The sequence below is a fragment of the Pan troglodytes genome, chromosome 1 (genome assembly GCF_028858775.2).
Source record: "Pan troglodytes isolate AG18354 chromosome 1, NHGRI_mPanTro3-v2.0_pri, whole genome shotgun sequence".
NCBI lineage: Eukaryota > Metazoa > Chordata > Mammalia > Primates > Hominidae > Pan > Pan troglodytes.
In genome coordinates, this window is record NC_072398.2 from 24,341,339 (window position 1) to 24,364,469 (window position 23,131).

At 38.5% G+C, this 23,131-nt stretch overlaps 1 protein-coding gene across 5 annotated transcripts in view; it reads right to left on the minus strand.

Moving 5' to 3' along the window:
* The window catches only part of DNAH14 (dynein axonemal heavy chain 14), a 458,298-nt gene extending 447,110 nt beyond the window's left edge, over positions 1–11,188 (minus strand). For 3 of the 5 annotated variants that reach the window (XM_054659353.2, XM_054659354.2, XM_016939709.4), the window contains exon 1: positions 10,897–11,188. The gene's annotated coding sequence lies outside the window, so the exon portion shown is untranslated. The remainder of the gene's footprint in view (positions 1–10,896) is intronic. The other 2 variants (XM_063791445.1, XM_063791458.1) reach the window with 2 other exon arrangements.
* Between the last annotated feature and the right edge of the window lie 11,943 nt (positions 11,189–23,131).

Genomic DNA, 23,131 nt, shown 5'->3' on the forward strand with positions numbered 1-23,131 from the left:
AACAATGAGAACACATGGACACAGGAAGGGGAACATCACACACCGGGGCCTGTTGTGGGGTGGGGGGAAGGGGGAGGGATAGCATTAGGAGATATACCTAGTGTTAAATGACGAGTTAATGGGTGCAGCACACCAACATGGCACATGCATACATATGTAACTAACCTGCACGTTGTGCACATGTACCCTAAAACTTAAAGTATAATAAAAATAAAATAAAATAAAATAAAATTAGGAATTTATTAAACCTCACTCTAAAGAAAATAAAAAGACAAGCTGCATACTGTGAGATATTTACAAAAGATATGTAATACACAGTATCCAAAGATAACCACCATTAATTGATTGATATACATGGATGCTACTCCACTCATCAAAAAGTGGGGTCTATTTCTCCTCTTTTTAAATCTGGGCTGGTCTTAGTGAACTCCTTTGACCAACAGAATACTGTGAAAATAATATTAGCCAGTTCCAGGCCCAGCCCTTAAAGAGACCTGCCAGGTTTCACTTTCCCTTTTAAAGCTAAGCACTATGTGGGAAATCTGACTACCCTGAGATGACCATGACCACCCAAATCAGCCACATGGAATAGTATGTGGGAAAGCACTAAAGCACCACACATGTAAGTGAAGCTTTCTTCACTTCAGCCCAGCTCAGCCATCAAATGAATGCAGCCAGCTGAATGAGTGACCCAATGCCACATAGAGCAGCAAAACTACTCAGCTCAGTCTAGAATCAAGAGAGAGTAAATTGTTGTTGATTGAAGCTACTAGAGTTTAAGGTGGTTTGTCACACAGCAATAGATAAGTGAAATAACATTTAACATATATGTGACAAATGATTCATCCACCTCCATGATTCAGTCACCTCCCACCAGGACCCTCCTCCAACACTAGGAATTACAATTCAGCAAGAGATGTAGGTGGGGACACTGAGCCAAACCATATCAAAGAGGTTCACAGATAAAAATTATTGTTCAATATTCTAAGTCTTCTCTTATATAGTGGGTTTGCAGATGTTTATTATTTGAACATGTTTTTTTATTAGTTTTTTTTTTTTTTTTGAGATGGAGTCTCACTCTGTTGCCCAGGCTGGAGGGCAGTGGCACAATCTTGGCTCACTGCAAGCTCCACCTCCTGTGTTCACGCCATTCTCCTGCCTCAGCCTCCCGAGTAGCTGGGACAACAGGCGTCCACCACCACACCCAGCTAATTTTTCGTGTTTTTTTAAATTTATTTTTAGTAGAAACAGGGTTTCACCATGTTAGCCAGGATGGTCTCAATCTCCTGACCTCGTGATCCACCCGCCTGGGCGTCCCAAAGTGCTGGGATTACAGGCATGAGCCACCACACCCAGCCGTTTTTTGATTAGTTTTAAAAGGGCCATGCCAAGATCAATGATGACTGGGTATAGGGGAAAAGGATTAGAGTACAATCCAGTGCATCTGAGGGTTCTACTTACTCTGTCAAAATAAAAAGACTAAAAGTGTATTGTTTAACTGGTTTATTAGACAACAGAAGCCAGAAGACAATAAATTAATATCCTCAAAATGCTGAGAAGAAAATAACTGTCAGTCAAGTATTATATTTTTAAAATTGTTATTTCTCTTTTTTAATGAGGTAAAATATACATATATAATTTGCCATCTTTCACATTTTTACATGTATAGTTCAGTGGTAATAAATATATTTATTCTTTTTCCATTCATCCCCCTCCCCTTACCAGCCTCTGGTAACTACCATTCTACTCTATTTGCACGAGAGCCACTTTTTTTGCTCCCACATATGAGTGAGAACATGTGATATCTGTCTTTCTGTGCTTGGCTTATTTCACTTAGCATAATAGCCTCTAGTTCCATTCACATTGCCGTAAATGACAGGGTTCTTTTTTACAGCTGAATAGTATTCCATTTTGTATATATACCACATTTTCTTTATTTATCCATTGATGGGAACTTAGGTTGATTCCATATTTTGGCTACTATGAATAGTGCTGCAATAACATGCAAGTACAGATATCTCTTTGATATACTAATTTCCTGTCTTTTGGATATATAATCAGTAGTGGAATTGCTGGATCACATAGCAGGTCTATTTTTAGTTTTTTGAGGAACTTCCATATTGTTCTCCATAGTAGTTGTACTAACTTACATTCCCACCAACAGTGTATGAGGATTCTCCTTACTCCACATTCTCACTAGCATCTGTTATTGCCTGTCTTTTTGATACAAGTCATTTTAACTGAAGTGAGATGATGTTGCACTATGGTTTTGATTTGCATTTATTTGATTATTAGCAATGTCAAACACGTTTTCATATGCCTTTTGGCCATTTGTATGACTTCTTTTGAGAAATGTCTGTTCATATCTTTTGTCTATTTTTAATCCTTTTGTTTTTTCACTATTGAGTTATTTGAGCTCCTTATATATTCTGGTTATTAATCCCTTGTCATATGGTTAGGTTGCAAATACGTTCTCCCTTTCTGTAGATTGTCTATTCACTCTGTTGATTGTTTCTTTTGCTGTGTGGAAGCTTATGGCTTGATGTAATCCAATAATCTCTTTTTGCTTTGGTTGTCAGTGCTTTTGAAGTCTTACACAAAATAAATCTTTGCCAAATACCTGGATCATTTTCCCAACATTTTCTTTTAGTAGTTTCATAGTTTCAGTTCTTAGATTTAGGTCTTTAATCCATTTTGATTTCATTTTTGTGTATGGTGAGAGATAGGGGTCCAGTTTTATTATTCTGCATAGAGTTATCCAGCTTTCCTAACACCATGTATTGAAAAGACCTGCCTTTCCCCACTGAATGTTCTTGGTGACTTTGTCAAAGATCAGTTGGTTGTAAATGTGTGAATTTATACCAGGGTTCTCTCTTCTGTTCCATTGGTCTATGGATCTGTTTTTATGCCAGTATCATACTGTTTTGGTTACTATAGTTTGGGAGTACATTTTAAAGTCTGGTAGTGTGATGTCTCTAGCTTTGTTCTTTTTGCTCAGGAGGGCTTTGGCTATTCAGAATCTTTTGTGGTTCCATACAAATTTTAGAATTGTTTTTTCTATTTCTGTGCAGGATGTCATTGGTATTTAGCTAGGGACTGCACTGAATATGTAAATTGCTTTGGGTAGTATTGTCATTTTAATAATATTAATTCTTCTGATCCATGAGCATGGAATATATTTCATTGTGTCCTCTTCAATTACTTTCATCAAATTTTCATAGTTTTCTTGTATAGAACTTTCATTTCTTTGATTAGATTGATTTCTAGGTATTTTATATTTATGTAGCTACTGTAAATGAGATTCCTTTCTTGATTTCTTTTTCAGATTGTTTGCTTTTGGTGTATATAAATGCTACTGATTTTCGTATGTTGATTTTGTAACTTGCAACTTTACTGAATTCATTTATCAGTTCTATCAGTTTTTTTGGTAGCGCCCTTATATTTTTCTAGATATAAGATCATGACATTTGCAAACAAGGTTAATCTGATTTCTTCCTTTCCAATTTGGATGGCCTTTCTTTCTCTTGCTTAGTTGCTCTGGCCAAGACTTCCAGAAGTATGTTAAATAAAAGTGGCAAAAGTGGGTATATTTGTCTTGTTCTACTTCTTAGTGGAAAAGCCTTCAATTTTTCCCTGATGTCGGCTGTAGGTCTGTCATATATGGCCTTTATTATTTTGTGGTATGTTCCTTCTATACTCACTTTGATGAGGATGTTTATCATAAAAGGATGTTTAATTTTATAAAATGCTTTTTGATAACTAATCAAATAATCATATGATTTTTGTTCCTGGTTCAGTTAATGTGATGTATCACATTTACTGATTTGTGTATGTTGAACCATCTTTACATCCCTGGGAAGAATCTCAATTGATCATGGAGAATAATTTTTTTAATGTGTTGTTGAATTCATTTTGCTAGAATTTTGTTGAGAATTTCTGCATCTATCTTCATCAGTGATACTTGCGTATAGTTTTCCTTTTTGTGTGTTCTTCTCTGGTTTGGGCTTCAAGTTAATGCCAGCCTTGTAGGATGAGGTTGGAAGTACTCCCTCCTCTTCACTTTTCTTGAAGGATTTGAGTAGGATTAGTATTAGTTATTCTTTAAATGTATGGTAGAATTCAGCAGTGAAGGCATCAGGTCCCAGGCTTTTCTCTGATGGAAGACTTTTTATTACAGCTTTGAACTTGTTACTACCTATTGGTTCGTTGATGTTCTCTGTTTCTTCATGGTTCAATCTTAATAGGTTGTATATGTCCAGGGATTTATCCGTTTCTTCTAGGTTTTCCTAGTTTTTTGGCACACAGTTATTCATAATAATCTCTAATAATTCTTTTATATTTCTTTGGTATCAGTTGTAGTGTCTCCTTTTTATTTCTGATTTTGTTTATTTAGGTCTTCTCTCTCCTTTTCTGGTTTGTCTTGCTGGTGGTTGTGGTTTATCAGCTATCAATTTTGTTTCTTTTCAAATGATCAGTTTTTCATTTCATTGATCCTCTTTATGTTTTTTAGTCACTATTTCATTTAGATCTGATCTTTATTATTTCTTTTCTTCTACTAATTTGGGGTTTGGTTTGTTCTTGCTTTTCTAGTTCCTCGAGGTACATCATTAGATTGTTAATTAGTAATCTTTCTACTTTTTTTCATGTAGGTATTCATTGCTATAAAATTCCCCATTAGCACTTACTTTGATATATTCCACAGGTTTGGGTACGTTATGTTTCCATTTTCATTTGTTTCAAAAATTTTTCTTGTTTCTGTCTTAATTTCTTCATTGACTCACTGGTCATTCAGGGGCATGTTGAATGAAATACATTCATTTACATGTATTTTTATGGTTTCCAGAGTTGTTCTTATTACTTTCTAGTTTTATTCCAATGTGGCCAAAAAAGATACTTGATTTTGATTTTTAAAAATGTGTTGAGACTTGTTTTGTGGCCTAATATCTAGTCTGTCCTAGAGAACATTCCATGTGCTAATGAGAATATATATTCTGCAATTGTTGGACAGACCGTTCTGCAAATGTTTGTTAAGTTCATTTGGTCTCAAGTCCAGTTCTAATCTAATGTTTCTTTTTTGATTTTCTGTCTAGATAATCTGTCTAATACTGAGAGTGGGGTATTGAAGTCCCCTACTATTATTGTATGGCAGTCTTTATAGCTAGTAACATTTGCTTTATTAATATGGGTGCTCCAGTGTTGGTTGCATATATTTAGAACTGTTGTATCTTCCTGCGGGATTAATTCCTTTATCATTATATAACGACCTTGTCTTTTTTACTATTCTTGACTTAAAGTCTGTTTTATCTAAGTATGGCTACTCCTACTCCCTTTTGGCTTCCATTTGCATGGAATATCTTTTTCTATCCCTTTACTTTCAATCTATATGTGTCGTTACTGATAAGGTGAGTTTCTTGTAAGCAGCATATAGCTGAATCTTTTTAAAATCCATTCAGCTATTCTATATCTTTTAAGTGAATAATCCATTTATGTTGAAGGTTATTACTGACATGTGAGGCTTTCTTCCTGTCATATTGTGAATTGTTTTTTGGTTGTTTTATATATTCTTTGTTCCTTTATTTTTCTCTTTTTGTTGTTGTGGTTTGGTGAATTTCTGCAGTGGTATCATTTGAGTGCTTTCCCTTCCTCCTTTGTGTGATTGCTTTACCACTGAGTTTTATACTTTCATGTGTATTCATGATGATAAATGTCATCCTTTTACTTTCAGGTTTAAGACTCCCTTGAGCACTTCTTAGGGGACCAATTTTGTGATCCTGAATTCCTTCAGCATTTGTCTAGGAATGACTTCATTTCTCCTTCACTTCACTTTAGCTGATAATATATTCTCGGTTGGCATTTTTTTCTTTTGGCATTTTGAATATATCATTCATTCTTTTCTAGCCTGTAAGGTTTCTGCAGAGAAATCTATAGTAGTCTAATGGGGTTTCCTTTATAGGTGACAAGGATCTTTTCTCTTGGTGTTTTTAAGATTCTATCTTTGACTTTAGACAGTCTGATCATAATGTGCCGTGGGGATCTTTTCACATTGTTTCTGCCTGAGGATCACTGAGCCTCTAGTGTCTGAATGTCTAAATCTCTTGCTAGACTTGGGAAGTTTTTATCTAGTATTTTGTAAAACAGGTTTTCTAATCCTTTCTCTCTTTGCTCTTGGGGATATCAATAATTCATAACTTTTGTCACTTTTTATTGTCCCAAATGTCATGAAGACTTTGCTCATTCTTTTTTATACTTTTTTCTTTATTTTTTCTGACTGAATTATTTCAAAACACTTATCTTTAAGTTCTGAGATTCTTTTTTCTACCTGATTTAGTCAATTGTTGAAGCTTTCAAATGTATTTTGTATTTCCTTCAATAAATTCTTCAGTTCCAGAATTTTTATTTGGTTCTTTTCAAAAGAATCTTACCTCTTTAAGAAATTACTCATTCATGTCCTAAATTATTCTTCTGATTTATTTGTATTTTTTAACAATCCTCTTGTATGTCACTGAGATTCTTTAAAATCAGTATTTTGAGTTCTATATCTGAGATTTTGAAAATTCTTTTTATTAAGATCTACTGATGGAGGTTTACTGTGTTCCTTCGGAGGTGTCATATTTCCTTGCTTTTTCATGTTTTTTATGTTTTTATGCTGATATCTGTGCATCTGGTGTAACAGTCACTTCTTCCTATTTTTGATACTTTCATAGGGAAGGACTTTTCCCTGAAGATGTATCTATGGTACTGGCTGTTACGGTACTTTGGCTTTGAGTCTGCGTGTGTGTATTAGTGTAGTCTCCGCATTTCTTTGGCTGTAAACAACGTTAGTGATATCTGTAATACACAAGAACACAACAACAACAAAAAAGAAGACAACAGGTCAATATCCCTCATGAACATAGATGCAAAACTCCTCAGCAAAATACTAGGAAACCAAATCCAACAGCACATCAAAAAAATAATACACCATGATCAAGTGGGATTTATACCAGGAGTGCAAGGATGGTTCAATATATGCAAATCAATAAGCATGATACATCACATAGAATGAAGGACAAAAGCCATTTGATAATCTCAATAAATGCAGAACAAGCATTGGACAAAATTCATCATTGCTTCATGATAAAAACTCTCAACAAACCAGGCATAAAAGGAACATACCTCAAAGTAACAAAGGCCACATAGGATAGACCCACAGCTAACATCATACTGAATGGATTAAAGTTGAAAGCCTTTCCTGTAACAACTGAAACAAGATAAGGATGTCCCCTTTCACCACTCTCATTCAGCCTCATACTGGAAGTCCTAGCCAGAACATTCAGGCCAGAGCAAGAAATAAAAGGCATTGAAATTGGAAAAAAAGAAAATCAAATGGTCCCTCTCTGTTGATCATATGAATTTATATCTAGAAATACCTAAAAACTCCACCAAACAATTCTTAGATTTTATAGATGAATTCAGTAAAGCTGCAGGATACAAAATCAATGTACAAAAATCAGTAGCATTTCTATACACTAATAATGACCTAGCCAAGAAATAAATCAAGCAGGCAATCTAATTTACAATAGCCACAAAAGAAAAATACCTAAAAATAAATTTAACCAAGGAGGTAAAAGATCTCTACATAGAAAACTATAAAACACTAATGAAAGAAATTGAATACAACACAAACTAAAAAAAGCATCCCATGCTCATGGATAGGAAGAATTAATATCATTTAAATGACCGTATTGCCAAAAGCAATTTACAGATTCAATGCAATTCCTATCAAAATACCAATATCATTCTTCATAGAATTAGAAAAAAAATCCCCCAAATTCATATGGAATAAAAAAAGAGCCTGAACAGCCAAAGAAATCCTGAACAAAAAGAACAAAGTTGGAGGCATCACAATACCTGACTTCAAAATATACTACAAAGCTATAATAACCCAAACTGCATGGCAGTGGTATAAAAACAGACACACAGACCAATTGTACCAAATAAAGAACCAAGAATTAAAGTCACATATTTATAGCCAACTGACTTACAACAAAACTGACAAGAACCTACATTGGAGAAAGCATACCCTTTTCAATAAATGATGCCTGGAAAACTGGACAGCCACATGCAGAAGAATGAAACTGGACCACTATCTCTCACCATATACAAAAATCATCTCAAAATGGATTAAAGACTTAGATGTAACATCCAAAACTAGGGAAAACTCTCCTGGACATTAGGCTAGGCAAATAATTTCTGACTAAGACCTCAAAAGCACAGGCAATAAAAATAAAAATAGACAAATCGGACTTAAACTAGAAAGTTTCTGCACAGCAAAACAAATAATCAACAGAGTGAAAAAACAGCCTGTTCAATAGGAGAAAAAATGACAGGGAACCAAGATCCATAATATACAAGGAACTGAAACAACTCAACAGGAAAAGCACAAACAATCCCATTAAAAAGTATGCAAAGGACATGCATAGACATTTCTTAAAAGAAGACATGTAACCAGCCAATAGGTATTTGAAAAAAATGCTCACCACCACCAGAGAAATGCAAATCAAAAACCAGAATGAGATACCATCCTACCCCAGTCAGAATGGCTATTAATAAAAAGTCAAAGTCAAAAAATAACAGATGTTGGTAAGGATGTGGAGAAAAGGGAACTCTTATACACTGTTAGTGGGTATGTAAACTAGCACAGCCACTATGGAAAGCAGTAGGGAGATTTCTCAAAAAACTAAAAATACAATTACCATTCAATTCAGCAATTCAATACTGAGTATCTAACCAAAGTAAAAGAAATCAATATATAAAAGGAATATCTGCACTCACACATTTATTGCAGCAGTATTCACAAAAGCAAAGATACAGAATTAACCTAAGTGCCCATCGATGGATGAATGGATAAAAAATGTGGTACACATATACAAAATGAAATATTATTCAGCCATAAAAAAGAATGAAATCATATCATTTGCAGTAACATACATGGAACTGGAAGTTATTATCTTAAGTGAAATAAGCCAGGCACAAAAAGATAAATATCATGTTCTCACTTATATGTGGGAGCTACAAAATTTGAATAAAATTTAAGTTTAAAATTTGAATACTATATGGAGGTAGAGAGTGGACAAATAGATAACACGGACTGAGAAGGATGAATGGCAAGAAGTGGGAGGATGAACAGAAGTGGGCTTAAGGGTACAAAGACTCAGTAAGATATAAGGAATAAATTCAGTATTTGATAGTGGAGTAAAATGTACTTAACAAAAATATATTGTACTCAGGTCATGGACAACCTAAGTACCGTAATTTGGTCACTACACATTAGACACATGTACCAAAATTTCTCACGTACCTCATAATCTGGTACAAATAAAAACATTTAAATATAAAAATAAATTTTTCAATAATAAATTATAGCTTCTTGTAACTTTTTTACTTTATAAACTTTATTTCTTACTCTTTTGTAATAACACTGAGCTTAAAACACACATTGTACAGCTGTATAGAAATATTTCCTTTATATCCTTATTCTATTAATATAGGCATTTTTCTATTTTAAAATTTTATTTTACTTTTTAAACTTTTTAATTATAAACTAAGATACAAACACACACATTAGCCTAGGCATAGACAGGATCAGTATCACCAATATCACTGTCTTTCAACTCCACATCTTGTCCCACTAGGTCTCTGGGGTAATAACACATGGAGCTGTCATCTCCTATGATAACAATGCCTTCTTCTGGAATATCTCCTAAAGGACCAGCCTAAGGCTGTTTTACAGGTAACATTTTTTAAATAAAGAGGAGTACACTAAAATAAATGTTTAAAAGTATGGTATAGAGGCGGGGCGCCGTGGCTCACGCCTGTAATCCCAGCACTTTGGGACTCTGAGGTGGGCAGATCATGAGGTCAGGAAATCGAGATCATCCCGGCTAACACGGTGAAGCCCCGTCTCTACTAAAAATACAAAAAAATTAGCCGGGCATGGTGGAGGACGCCTGTAGTCCCAGCTACTCCGGAGGCTGAGGCAGGAGAATGGCGTGAACCCGGGAGGCGGAGCTTGCAGTGAGCCCAGGTAGCGCCACTGCACTCCAGCCTGGGCGACAGAGCGAGGCTCCGTCTCAAAAAAAAAAAAGTATGGTATAGTAAATACATAAGCAAGTAACATACTCATCTGTTATTATCAAGTACTATGTACTGTATATAATTGTATGTGCTACTCTTTTATGACTGGCAGCACAGTTTACAATAGCATCACCACAAACACATAATGCCTTGACTATGACATCACTAGGCGACAGGAATTTTTCAGCTCCATTATAATCTTATGGGACTACCGCTGTTATGAGGCACATGACTGTATATGTACATATATTTCCTAGCGTAGTCTATCCCACAAATGCAAGTAAAATATCCATTAGTGTCCCTAATGTAATTCATCAACTTCTTAGAAAAGTTATATCTCTACATACAAAATCACTTATAATAATCCATATATATTTGTGTTGAGAGTGTATATGTATATATTATACAATAAGTGATGGCAAGGTTTTTCAAATAGCTCATTATTCGTTTATAAATGGAAAATTTTAAAAAACTTCAGAAATATAGGACTAGAAGGGAACGCGGCCTGCCTGAGGGAGAGCAACTAAGAAGAACCTCGCGTTGAGAGCTCCTGTGGTCGGGGCTACCGGCGTGGCGGCGCCGGCGCCTGGTGGATGCGCCAGCATCTGCCTGGTGAGGGTTCCGCGCGGGGACTCGGAGGCGCTCCCACAGCAGCTGGGTGGGGAGCGCCCAGGCCCTCCGCGCCCACGCAGCCCTCCCAGTGCGACACCGGCTGCCCCACGCGCCGCCCGCCCGCCGAGGCTCTGCCGACCGCTGGCAGGAAGACGCTGACGACCTTACCCGCCGCGCCGTGGTCCGACGGCCGTTGTGGCCCTTCCTGGAAGCGGCGAAGGTCCGGCCCGCCCACGCCGGCGAGCGCCAGACTAGGGTGAATGGGAAGGACCGCGCAGCACAGCCCTACCACGCCAGGTTCCGACGCCTCCTGGCCGTAACCGCCTGACCAAGCGCCACGCCTGCGCCCTGGCGAAGAGGCCAGAATGGGGGTGGGGTCCCGAACGCGGCGCAAGGGATCCTGGGTGCCGGGCAGGTGAGGAGGGGCCCTGGCTCTTGCGAGATTCCACCGCGGGTACGCGGCGGCCCCCGATGTGACACCGACGGTGCTGGGGGTAAGGGGGGTGTTGGGGGTGCAGAGTGTGGCCCAGAAGTGTGCCCTAAAGGCAGATCAGATATGGTGCCCAAGTTAAAGACTCTAGTCTGACCTTTCTACCACCTGCATGCCTACCTAGGTATGGCCTAAAGGCGGGAGAAATGTGTGCCTTTGCAGAACAGGTGGCTCTGAGACCTCTGAAAAAGGTGACTTACACTTAAGATTTTCACAACTCGTGGGCGTGAATTTTCATTAAAAAGCCTCACTTACTAGTGAAGGATCGTATATATGTAATAAAACAGGTCTAAGAGGTATACAATTCTAAGGTAAAAATAATTACATATATATTAAAATACCCCATTTCTTTTTAAAGGTCTTATAAAAATTTAGTAAGTTAATGTTCTATATTTCACTCACGCAACAACTACAATATTTATAGAGCACTTACTATGTGCCAGGCACTGAGCTAGGCACAAAAAATACCTGGGTGACTTCATATTTCTTGGTGGGATCCACAGAAAAAAAAAATGTAGAGATTTGTTGGGGCCTATTACATCTAAGGCTGTGATTAATATTTTAAAAATCAGCTTCCCATTTTTGTTACAATATTTAATAAGTTTAAATATATAACCATTCGGCATATTACAGTAAAATCTATGTATGAATTTGAGTCTTTGAGACGCTGTTTGGTAAGAGGGTTTAGGTATTGGGGGTAAGGAAATATGTCACTTTAAAAAGGAAAAACATTTTGGAAATAATGTTTTTATATGCCAATAATCATTTCCATTTGAATAAAATTGGCCAAAAAGTTGAGAGTCGTAACTTAAAAAAAATCAGTCAATAGACTGTCTAAAACAAAATAAGATCAACAAAAAAGACAGACTATGAAGGGCCGCCCGAGTTCACATCCAGTGTTCCTTATCTCAGTAAATAGCAATTCTATTTGCTTAAACCAAAAATCACTGGCGTTATCCTTGACATTTCCCACTCCCTTACCTTATATAGGCTTATTCTTTTTTGTATAACTTACTATAAAAGTGAATAAAGTATATCTATAGTATTTCATCTTAACTTGATTGGTTTTTGTAATCTATTTTTTTTTAATGCATTTATACGTTCTTTCCCAGTGCTTTCTGTAATCATTTTTTAAATGTTTTTTAATGAAATTATTTCAATGGAAAAATGAAGTCAGATTTTATGATAAAAAGTCAGCCTGATTTGGCTAATTGATTTGACAATGCTGATTATACAGCAGACATTTTCCATAAATTAAATGAGCTAAATCCACAGATTCACAGTTTTGACCAAAAAAATGGAAAAACATAAAAATGTCTTTAAAATTGTATTGGCAAAAGTGTACTAAACTTTTTTTTTTAATTTTACTTTAAGTTCTGGGATACAAGTGCAGAACGTGTAGGTTTGTTACATAGGTATACATGTGCCATGGTGGTTTGCTGCACCTATCAACCCATCATCTAAGTTTTAAGTCCCGCATGCATTAGCTATCTGTCCTAATGTTCTCCCTCTCCTTACTTCCCAATCCCTGACAGGCCCTGGTGTGTGTTGTTCCCCTCCCTGTGTCCATGTGTTCTCACTGTTCAACTCCCACTTACGAGTGAGAACGTGCAGTGTTTGGCTTTCTATTCCTGTGTTAGTTTGCTGATGATGACGGCTTCCAGCTTCATCCATGTCCCTGCAAAGGACATGACCTTGTTCCTTTTTATGGCTGCATAGTATTCCATGGTGTATATGTACTACATTTTCTTTATCCAGTCTATCACTGATGGGCATTTGGGTTGGTTCCATGTCTTCGCTATTGTAAATAGTGCTGCAATAAACATATGTGAGCATGTGTCTTTATAGTAGAATGATTTATAGTTCTTTGGGTATATAACCAGTAATGGGATTGCTGGGTCAAATGGTATTTCTGGCTCTAGATCCTTGAGGAATCGCCACACTGTCTTCCACAATGGTTGAACTAATTCACATTTTCACCAATAGTGTTCACGTGTTTCTGTTTCTCCACGGCCTCGCCAGCATCTGTTGTTTCTTGACTTTTTAATAATCGCCATTATGACTGGTGTGAGATGGTATCTCATTGTGGTTTGGCTGACTGGGGACAGTGTTGCAGTGAAGACTGGAATTGTTGAACCTCTCAAACACTCATCTTCATTATACTCAGGAGATTAGTTTATTTTCTACCCAATGCTTCAGTGTTAATGGGGCTTTTTTCTTTCTTTCTTTCTTTCTTTTTTTTTTTTTTTTTTTGAGATGGAGTCGTGCTCTGTCACCCAGGCTGGAGTGCAGTGGCGCGATCTCAGCTCACTGCAAGCTCTGCCTCCCGGGTTCAAGCTATTCTCCTGCCTCAGCCTCCCGAGTAGCTGGGACTACAGGCGCCCGCCACCACGCCCGGCTAATTTTTGTATTTTTAGCAGAGACAGGGTTTCACCGTGTTAGCCAGGACGGTCTCAATCTGCTGACCTTGTGATCCGCCTGCCTCGGCCTCCCAAAGTGCTGGGATTACAGGCGTGAGCCACCACACCCGGCAATGGGGCTTTTTTCTATGAACCTTTGTGTAGCCCTTTTATAGTCATAAATATCACTGAAAAATATTACTCTTTTTTCTACTTCAAGAAAACTACCAGATATTTTAATTCTATAATACAAAGTGAACTTCTGAGAATTTGTTCATGCATTTTCTTTTTTTTGACAAGCTTATTAGGCCACTGGATTCCTTGAATAAGTATAAAGGGACTTAAATTTTATAAAGCAACTTGATATATGAGCAAATTCAAATAGCACTTTCAAGTATGAACTGCATAAATGGATAAAGAGTATAACATTGATATGGTATTATTTGGATTTTTAGCAAGACATTTGGTAAAGATTCTCATGATATCCTTATGGATAAAAAAGTGATATTGTGCTTAGGAATTTTGTAATTCATGGTAAAAGATTTCTAATGCTATATTGCTAGGCTCTCCTTGGCCTAATTCCTTTCAAAGTTTTTATTAAAGAGTTCGATATTGACATCATGGCATGCTGGTTTAGGTGCATACAGTATGAAACTGGGATGGGTAAATAAATGAGCCAGGATCAAAGAGAATCTTTATAAACTGAAACAATGCACCAAGTCTAACATGGTCCAGTTTCATAGGGGTATGTGTAGAATATAGTTGGGTCCAAAAAACTAACTTTGCAAAAACATATGGGGGTAGATGTGGTTTAACAATAGTAATCATGAACAAAATCTTAAGGGTTTTAGTTGATTGTGAATTTCTTGAGTTCACAGTATGATTTGGCTGGAGGTAAAGTTCATCAATTATCCTGAGGAAGTGGGAATAGACATATTCTTTGATGCTCCAGGGTATATAACCAGAGCCCATGCATGAAAACTATAAGAGGGCAGATTGACGTTAAATATCAGGGAAAAAATGTCTGATTAGTCAAGCTGTCTAAGTATGGATCCCACACCTTGAAAAGTAGCGAAACCTCTGCCAGTGGGAGGACTTGTTTGAAGCAGAATCGGGGGACTTGTCTAAGTTGTGTAAGCAGAGGCCTGACAATCATTTGAAGAGAATGTTGAAGGGGAAGTTGATACATTGGATGAGATACATTCAATGAGTTATAAGATCCCTTCTGACAAGTATTAATAGATGGAATACTGTGGAGCTAATGAACCACGCCCACAGCAGATACTCCACCACCTCCTCTAACACTGAGCTAGTGTGTATACTTTGGAAACCACCAACAGTTTGGAGTTGACACTCTAGAAACCAGTTAGCATTCTCTGTGGCTATTGTAATAAATTTGTTCTTTTTTTTTTTTTTTTTTGAGATGCAGTTTCACTCTTGTCACCTGGGCTGGAATGCAATGGCATGATCTCAGCTCACTGCAACCTCCGCCTCCGAGGTTCAAGCAATTCTCCTGCCTCACCCTCTCGAGTAGCTGGGATTACAGGTGCCCGCCACCACGCCCCGCTAATTTTTGTATTTTTAGTAGAGACGGAGTTACTGGTTTCGAATTCCTGACTTCAGGTGATCCGCCCGCCTCGGCCTCCCAAAGTGCTGGGATTATAGGCGTGAGCCATGGCGCCTGGCCACAAATTTGTTCTTAAAACAAGAAAATGTTATGCTCGCAGTTCTGTAAACCAGAAGTCTAAAACTAGTTCCACTAAGCTGAAATCAGACACCTGCAGGGCTGCACTGCCTGCAGGGGCTCCAAGGGAGAATCTATTCCTTGCCTCGTCCTGCTTTTGGTGGCTGCTGGCATTCTTTGGCTTGTGGCTGTTTCACTCCAGTCCCTGCATCTGTGGTCACATTACCTTATCCTCCCCTATATGCCAGATCTCTTCCGCTTCCCTCTTATAAGGAAGTGTGATTACGTTTAGGGCTTACCCAGATAATCCAGGATAATCCCCTAATTCAAGAGCCTTAACTCAATCACACCTACAAAGCTCCCACCGCCCCCCCACCTTATTTATTTATTTATTTTTTGTCATGTAACGTAACAGTCACAGGTTTCAGGGATTATGTATATCTTCTGGGGTGCTGATTATTCTGTCTATCACAAAGCCCATACACTTTTCCTAGGAAAAAATAAAGTAAAAAATATATGGAATGAAAATGTAAAATAGAGGTTGGGTCTGTAGTAGATTATAGGTGGTGGTTCACGCCTATGTAATGCCAGCACTTTGGGAGGCTGAGGTGGGTGGATAGCTTGAGGCCAGGAGTTTGAGGCCAGCTTGGCCAACGTGGTGAAACCCGGTCTCTACTAAAAATACAAAAATTATCTGAGAGTGGTGGTGGGCGCCTGTAATCCCAGCTATGCAGGAGGCTGAGGCAGGAGAATCCTTTGCACCTGGGAGGCGGAGGTTGCAGTAAGCCAGGATGGTGCGGCTGCAGTCCAGCCTGGGCGACTGAGTGAGACTCTGTCTCCAAAAAAAAAAAGAAAAGAAAATGTAAAATAGTATAGCTGTACAATATAACATAGAACATGGACTTTGTAGTTATGGTAACCTGAATTTGAATTCCAGCACGGTATCACGTTAAAGGTAAATGAGAAAAGGTGGCAGCTGCTACATGGCAAGCACTTATTAAATGGTAGCTATTATTATTATTTATACTTTGAAAAATTCATGATTTAACAGAAGTTGTTATCGGAAAGGGGTCCCAATCCAGAATCCAAGAGAGGGTTCTTGGGTTTCGTGCAAGAAAGAATTCAGGGCGAGTTCACAGTGCAAAGCAAAAGCAAGTTTATTAAGAAAATAAGGGAATGAAAGAATAGCTACTCCATAGACACAGCAGCCCCAAAGGCTGCTGTTTGCCCATTTTTATGGTTGTTTATTGATTATATGCTAAACAAAGGATGGATTATTCAAACCTCCCCTTTTTTTAGACCATACGGAGTAACTTCCTGACATTTCCATGACATTTGTAAACAGTCATGGAGCTGGTGGGAGTGTAGCAGGGAGGACGACCAGAGGTCATGCTTGTCGCCATCTTGTTTTTGATGGGTTTTGGCTGGCTTCTTTACTGCAAGCTGTTTTGTCAGCAAGGTCTTTGTGACCTGTATCTTGTGCTGACCTCCTGTCTCATTCTGTGACCTAGAATGCCTAACCGTCTGGGAATGCAACCCAGTAAGTCTTAGCCTTATTTTACCCAACCCCTATTTAAGTTGGAGTTGCTCTGGTTCAAACTCCTCTGACAAAATGGCATGGGAGGCTGAGGCAGGAGGATCACTTGAGCCCAGGACTTCAAGGCCAGCCTGAGCAACATAGTGAGTGAGACTTCATCTCTAAAAGAAAAGAAAAAAAGGCATGCTAATGTTCTCTAATATCCTTTTTCTCACCTTCTCAAAAAAATCTTTGAAATACATAAAAATACATAAAATGGCAAACAGTGGCTGCAACTCTGGAAACCAGAGTCTATTGGGATGGTCTATTAATAGTGGAATGTATGGCAGTTGGCTGAGATATATGTTCCTGAACTCTGCTACCCATCTTCTAAAACAGAAGAGCAAATATAATGCTGCAAAGAAGGTAGGTAAAAGTTTGGTCTTTAGAATGGCCTGACTAGAAAATTGTACAGTTATGTCTTCACTGCACCAGAATAATTTAATGCTTCAGGCAGACTGATGACCTCTTTCCCTGTCCCCACATACCCAGTCAGAGACTGCAACTCCTGTGATGCCACAGAACCAACAGCATCCAGCAGAGGAAAGGGTGCATTACATCTTATGAGGCATTCTATCTTGGAAGCACTGTGGGCAGGGCCAAAAAACAGGCCCTGGGAGCTGGGCATGTGAAGGAGTTGTATCTTTGACTTACATTTGTACAAAGAAAAACTGCAAACTACATGAGCCTCTGATAATCAGGAAAATCAGCTAGAAGGGTAGGGTATAGGCTCATCAGATCAATGCCTATAAGGGTTGTTTACATCAACCTTAAGGCTCATTCTAGATATGAGAGAGAGAATCTACTAGCTCTCAAATTAGTACCGAGAAGAACTAAAGGCACTCAGTATACCTGGCCTCTTGGCCCACACCAAGCTGAATAGATGTCTCTATATTCAAAGATTATTAAGCAAAGAAAAGAATGCAATAATAATAGCAAAATGTTATCTCTAGCAATGTGATATTTACCATGTGCCAGGCACAATTTTAAGTTCTGTGTCAGTTATCAATATAGGATTGCTCAGCTTTGAATACACATTTCAGTTTATAGCTCTGTGATAATGAAATTCCCGAGCTATTTAAAGTGAATGCAGTGTTATGTTTTTTCCAGTAGATGGTAGTAGAGGAACATTGTCAAAGGAAGAGGATCTCCTGCCCTTTCCAGCATAACCTGGAGTTAGCAGTATAGGTGTGAGGCCATTTTGGCAGAGCCTGCTGCAGGTACAGACCTCGAACTGGTCTCTCTGTGACCTTGAAGACTTGGCCTGGCAATAGCCTTTCTGCAGCCCTCGGGACACAGACACCACAGACCCACACAGCCCATGTACTCTGAAGGGCCCCTATCCCTGAAGATGACCCGACTCTCACTGCAGGCCCACACCCCTGGCTGCTGGGTGCAAGCCTGCAGTCCAGAGGGTGGCCTGTTGCTTGCCCAGCAGTCCCAGGTCAGCTCCAGGCTGGCCAAGCCAACAAAATTCTCTGCTATCCAGTGGGCTGAATCACATCTTCTCCAACAAGGTCTGAGCCCCTTCCAAGTTTGTTTTTTCCTGCCACCCTCAACCGTAGGGTACCATGTAGTTTCCTTATATTCTATAGTTACCTTTTTGTTGATACATTTATACATCAACCTTTCCCAGTTTAGCCTGCTCTCTGGTTTCTGTATCCTGACTGGACCCAGACTACTGCAAATACTTCACATGTATTAATTCATTTACTTACCATACCAATTGTATGAGGTGAGTACCATTACTGACATCATTTTTCTAATGAAGAGGTTGTGTGAGGTTAGGTAACTCATACAACCTTGTCTTTATTTCGAAAATTTTTTAATCTAAAGACTCAGAAGAAAAACATCCTCTAAACAAATATTTTTTGTAAGATATAGAAGAAAATTTTAGAAAACATCTGTTTGGTTTTCCCAAGGAACCAAGAAAATACAGCCTTCCTATAGGAACAGAGACATAAGAAGAGAATAGACTTGGATGCAGGCAGAATTTTAAAAAGAAGCTAGCAAAATAAAATTTAAGAGAAACCAAAAATGTTGTGGAAGAATTTGAATCGTACTAGAGGCAGTACAGAGGAAAATTATTACTGCAGGAAAGCGAACAAGTGATGTGGCAGTTTAACCCCAACAGTTCTCCCAGAATACAGAGGAAAAAGAGGTGAAAAGAATGAGAGACCATAAGAGAGAAGCAGGTCAAAGAAGTGAAGGCATACCTACCAAAGTTATCTCTTCTCAGAGAAATAACTAGAATAATGGGGTCAAAAGTCCTCAGGCGGGAGGCTATTAAGAGGAAAGTAAAGCCCACATAGGGAAATTATTATCACTTATGGGGAAATTTTTAGAAGTTTCTGTGTGACCTCCCGCAAACTCCCATGACATTTTCTTTGCACTGTGTCACTCACCCTGTTCTGCCTTGAATTTTGCTGAAAGTGTAAGACTAGCACTGAAAAGAACATATTTCAGATCCCAGTCTTTTCACTTACTGTGTGACATTAACAAGTCAACTCCTAGGCCTTGGTTTTCTATCTACCTTATAATATATATCTACCTAAAGTAGTTTATCTATCTTGAAAGGTTGTCTGGTGACACAAATGAAGATATATGGAAATCTCTAGACAATAGTTTCTGAACCTGAATCTTTATGTCTCTATGTGAGTCTCAATATTTAAGGACAAAAAAGCAGATGTATTTCCTTTGTGTCCCCTGCAGTACCTAGCAACTGTAGGCACTGTATAAATATTTATCAAGCATGTTTAATTTAAGATAAAAGTTAGCAAAGTAGTCTAAACCTATCCCACTATCACAAAAGGAACAATGGGTTTCATAAAGACCAGAAAAGTATAGATCAATAGAATTAATTGTGTTTGTAAACAGATATAAATTCATTTATTATTGCTATTTGTTTTGGGGTTTTTTTGTTTTTGTTTTTGTTTTTTTGAGATGCTGTCTCGCTCTGTTACCCAGGCTGGAGTGTAGTGGCACGATCTCAGCTCACTGAAACCTCTGCCTCCCGGGTTCAAGCAGTTCTCCTGCCTCAGCCTCCCAAGTAGCTGGGATTACAGGCATGCGCCAACACACCTGGCTAATTTTGTATTTTTAGTAGAGGCAGGGTTTCTCTGTGTTGGTCAGGCTGGTCTTAAACGCCCGACCTCAGGTGATCCGCCCACTTCGGCCTCCCAAAGTGCAGGGGATTACAGGTGTGAACCACCACGCCCAGCTATTTGTTTTAATTTCAGTGTTTACAAAAGACAATGAGCATTGAGCTATTTTAGTATAGATGTAAATTTTGATAATTTTCTCCATCCTTTGTTACAACTGAAACATTTTAGTTCAATACACTGTAATTTACAGCTAAATAGTACAAAATGGTGATTTGTAACATTTTGTTTTCACAAAGAAAAAAATGATTTAAAATGACAGAAGAAAATTATAGCAATTAACATAGCCATCCAAAGGAATATTTTCTAAGCATATAAGATGACTACTATCATCAATAGAACTACGCAATAATTGGGATTCACAAATATGTCAACCTTCATTAAGAACCTTAAATTCCTAAATGTAAATCAAGTTACAAAAATCATTATCCATCTGGAGAGAAACCTAATGATTTCCCTATGCCAGCTGTGGAAATAACAGGTTTGAGCCATGTTAAAAATCAATGTTACCCAAATAAAGAGTTTTCTCAGATTCCTCTCTGGTAACATGCTGTTGATGTTGGTAACAGAGGCCACTGTCAGAGCATTTGCCCAAGTCAAGAATACTTCCCAAAGATAGTAGGATATAGGATATCTCTACACAGGTAGGGGCTAATTCAAGCCACTATGCAGAGATAGCCTCTATCCTACTATCCTTGAGAATTGAAAGAGAGAATACCTGTGTGGAGGTATCCTATTATCTAGTGAATTTGAGGCAGGAGAATAGGGTGTGGAGGCAAGGAACCTAAGGCCAGTTCATGCTGATTTCCTAGAACTAAATCAAAAGGAAAACCCCAATTTTCCACACCTAAGTAACAAAAGGACCAGAGGCTACTCCCTTTGCAACCCCCCACCCTAACACTTTCTACATGGCAGATGGAAAATTGAAAGTACCTCTGATTGGTTGCAGAAAGCAACCAAGCAGATGTTTGCATAGGAGTGTAACTTTGTAACTTCACTTTGGCCTCTGATTGTGGGCCACTGCTTCATTTGCACCGGGTGTACATCAAGTGGCCAATGGTGGATTTGGACCCCAGAAGACTGTGTAACCAGGGCCTTTGAGCCGCTGCTCGGGCCACTCCCACCCTGTGAAATGTACTTTCATTTTCAATAAATCTCTGCTTTCGTTGCTTCATTCTTTCCTTGCTTTATTGTGCGTTTTGTCCAATTCTTTGTTCGAAACACCAAGAACCTGGATAACTTGCAGTCAAGACCCTTTACCGGTAACATGTATATAGAGAGGTTATCTCTCTCAATTCACTAGTTAGAGTCTACTATGCTATTTAATATTAGTGTCTTAGATGTGGCAGTCTTTTGGAAACTCTATTGGATTTCTTACTGAATTCATGGACAGTTCCCAGATTAACCTACTCAAACATGAATCCTACAGACTTGGAGATTAAGTCTGGAGAAAGCCTTTTGGCAAACCAAACCCTGGGAGCCATCCTGGGGTTTGCATCTCATAGTGCACGGGAAAGCTGATCTCTATTCAGTTTTGCAACTTCTGTATTGTTTTTACACAGGATTAAATGTTAAAACTCTTGCAGTGCTCACATCCATCTAGATTAGTTCTTTCTCTACTTCCATACAATTCACTTACGCAGTTTAGTTTCATTGGGAACTAAACTCTTGACAGTGCACAGTAGGAAGTATACTCAAAATTCAGAAGAAGCCAGGAAAAGGGATCGAGTTTGAACAAGTCCCTTCTCAGGGACTCATTACACCAAATTTACCTTACAGAATTGTTGATTTAAATGGTTTCTCTCCCTCTGATCTATTCTTTATGTTTCAGCTAAAATAATCAGTTTACCACCCCACTAGAAAAAGGCAGGCAGGAATCTACGTGACTTGAGTTTGTGAAAAACCCTACAGCAATCTATTTCCAATTAGAGAGAATTTCCTCTCCACCTGATTCATTTATGCTGCTTAATTTTCTGTTCTAAAAACTCAGCTTTGTTCATTTGCATGAAATTGTTTAAAAAACAGATTAATCTTCTTGCTTTCTATAACTTTCACAGCTTGGTCCCTGACTGTAACTTTGAATTCTTACTTTGACTCTCTTTTCCTGTGGATAGAATAGAAGTGGAATTTCAAAGAACATATACAATTTAACTTGAAATACGCGTTAGTTTGTCTGATTACAATTCTCCCTGGAAACTAAGTGATTTTGATTATGGGTGTGGGTTCGTGTGAATGGAGCAGGTTGTAGAAAATGAAGAGCAATCTTCCTGGGGTTTGGGCCACTGCCTTGGGAAGGTAGCTGTGAGGACCTAAGATAATATGTGAATAAAGAGAAGAATATAGAAAAGGAATGTGGGAGAATCTACAAGGTTAAATTCACTTACTCCAAAGGATTTGGAACCTGTCCCAGTCAACAGAACCATCTATTGCCCTTTATACCTTTCAGAACCATCTATTGCCCTGTATACCTTTAGCATCCCAAGTACTACCACCTTGTTCAGCCACCATGGATTTCAGAACCATCTATTGCCCTGTATACCTTTAGCATGCCAAGTACTACACCCCTGTTCAGCCATCATGGACTACTGACTACCACAAATCCCACTGTGAGCTGCTGCCAGAATCTCTCTCCTATGTCAGTTAAAGATGGTGTCCACCACCAGGCCTCTGACTCTATTCTTTATAATCATCATGGAGCAGAAAACACATAGCTTTATGTCAAGATTAGAGCCAACCTTACCGTGCTTTTCTTGTTAAGATCATGAAAACAGAATAGTGGCTGTATTTGCTGCTGTGTAGTAAGAAATTTGGCCACATACGGAGAGATCTGGCCTTTGTCTTCAGCTCCTGAGAGGAAATCTCTAAACACTTGGAATTTCCTCATAAGAGTGTTTTTTTTTAATTGATGGTGGCCCCTCTGCCTACAGCGAATAGTTTATACTAGCAAGATGACTCAGGGTGGGGTGGGTCACACCCAATAGTTTTAGGGTGTCATGCCAGAAAGACCAACTGTGTGTGCTTAGAAGGTTGGGGTTTGGGGCCACTGATATTAGCCTGACCTTAGGGGAAGGGAGCTGGAGATTGAGTTCAAAC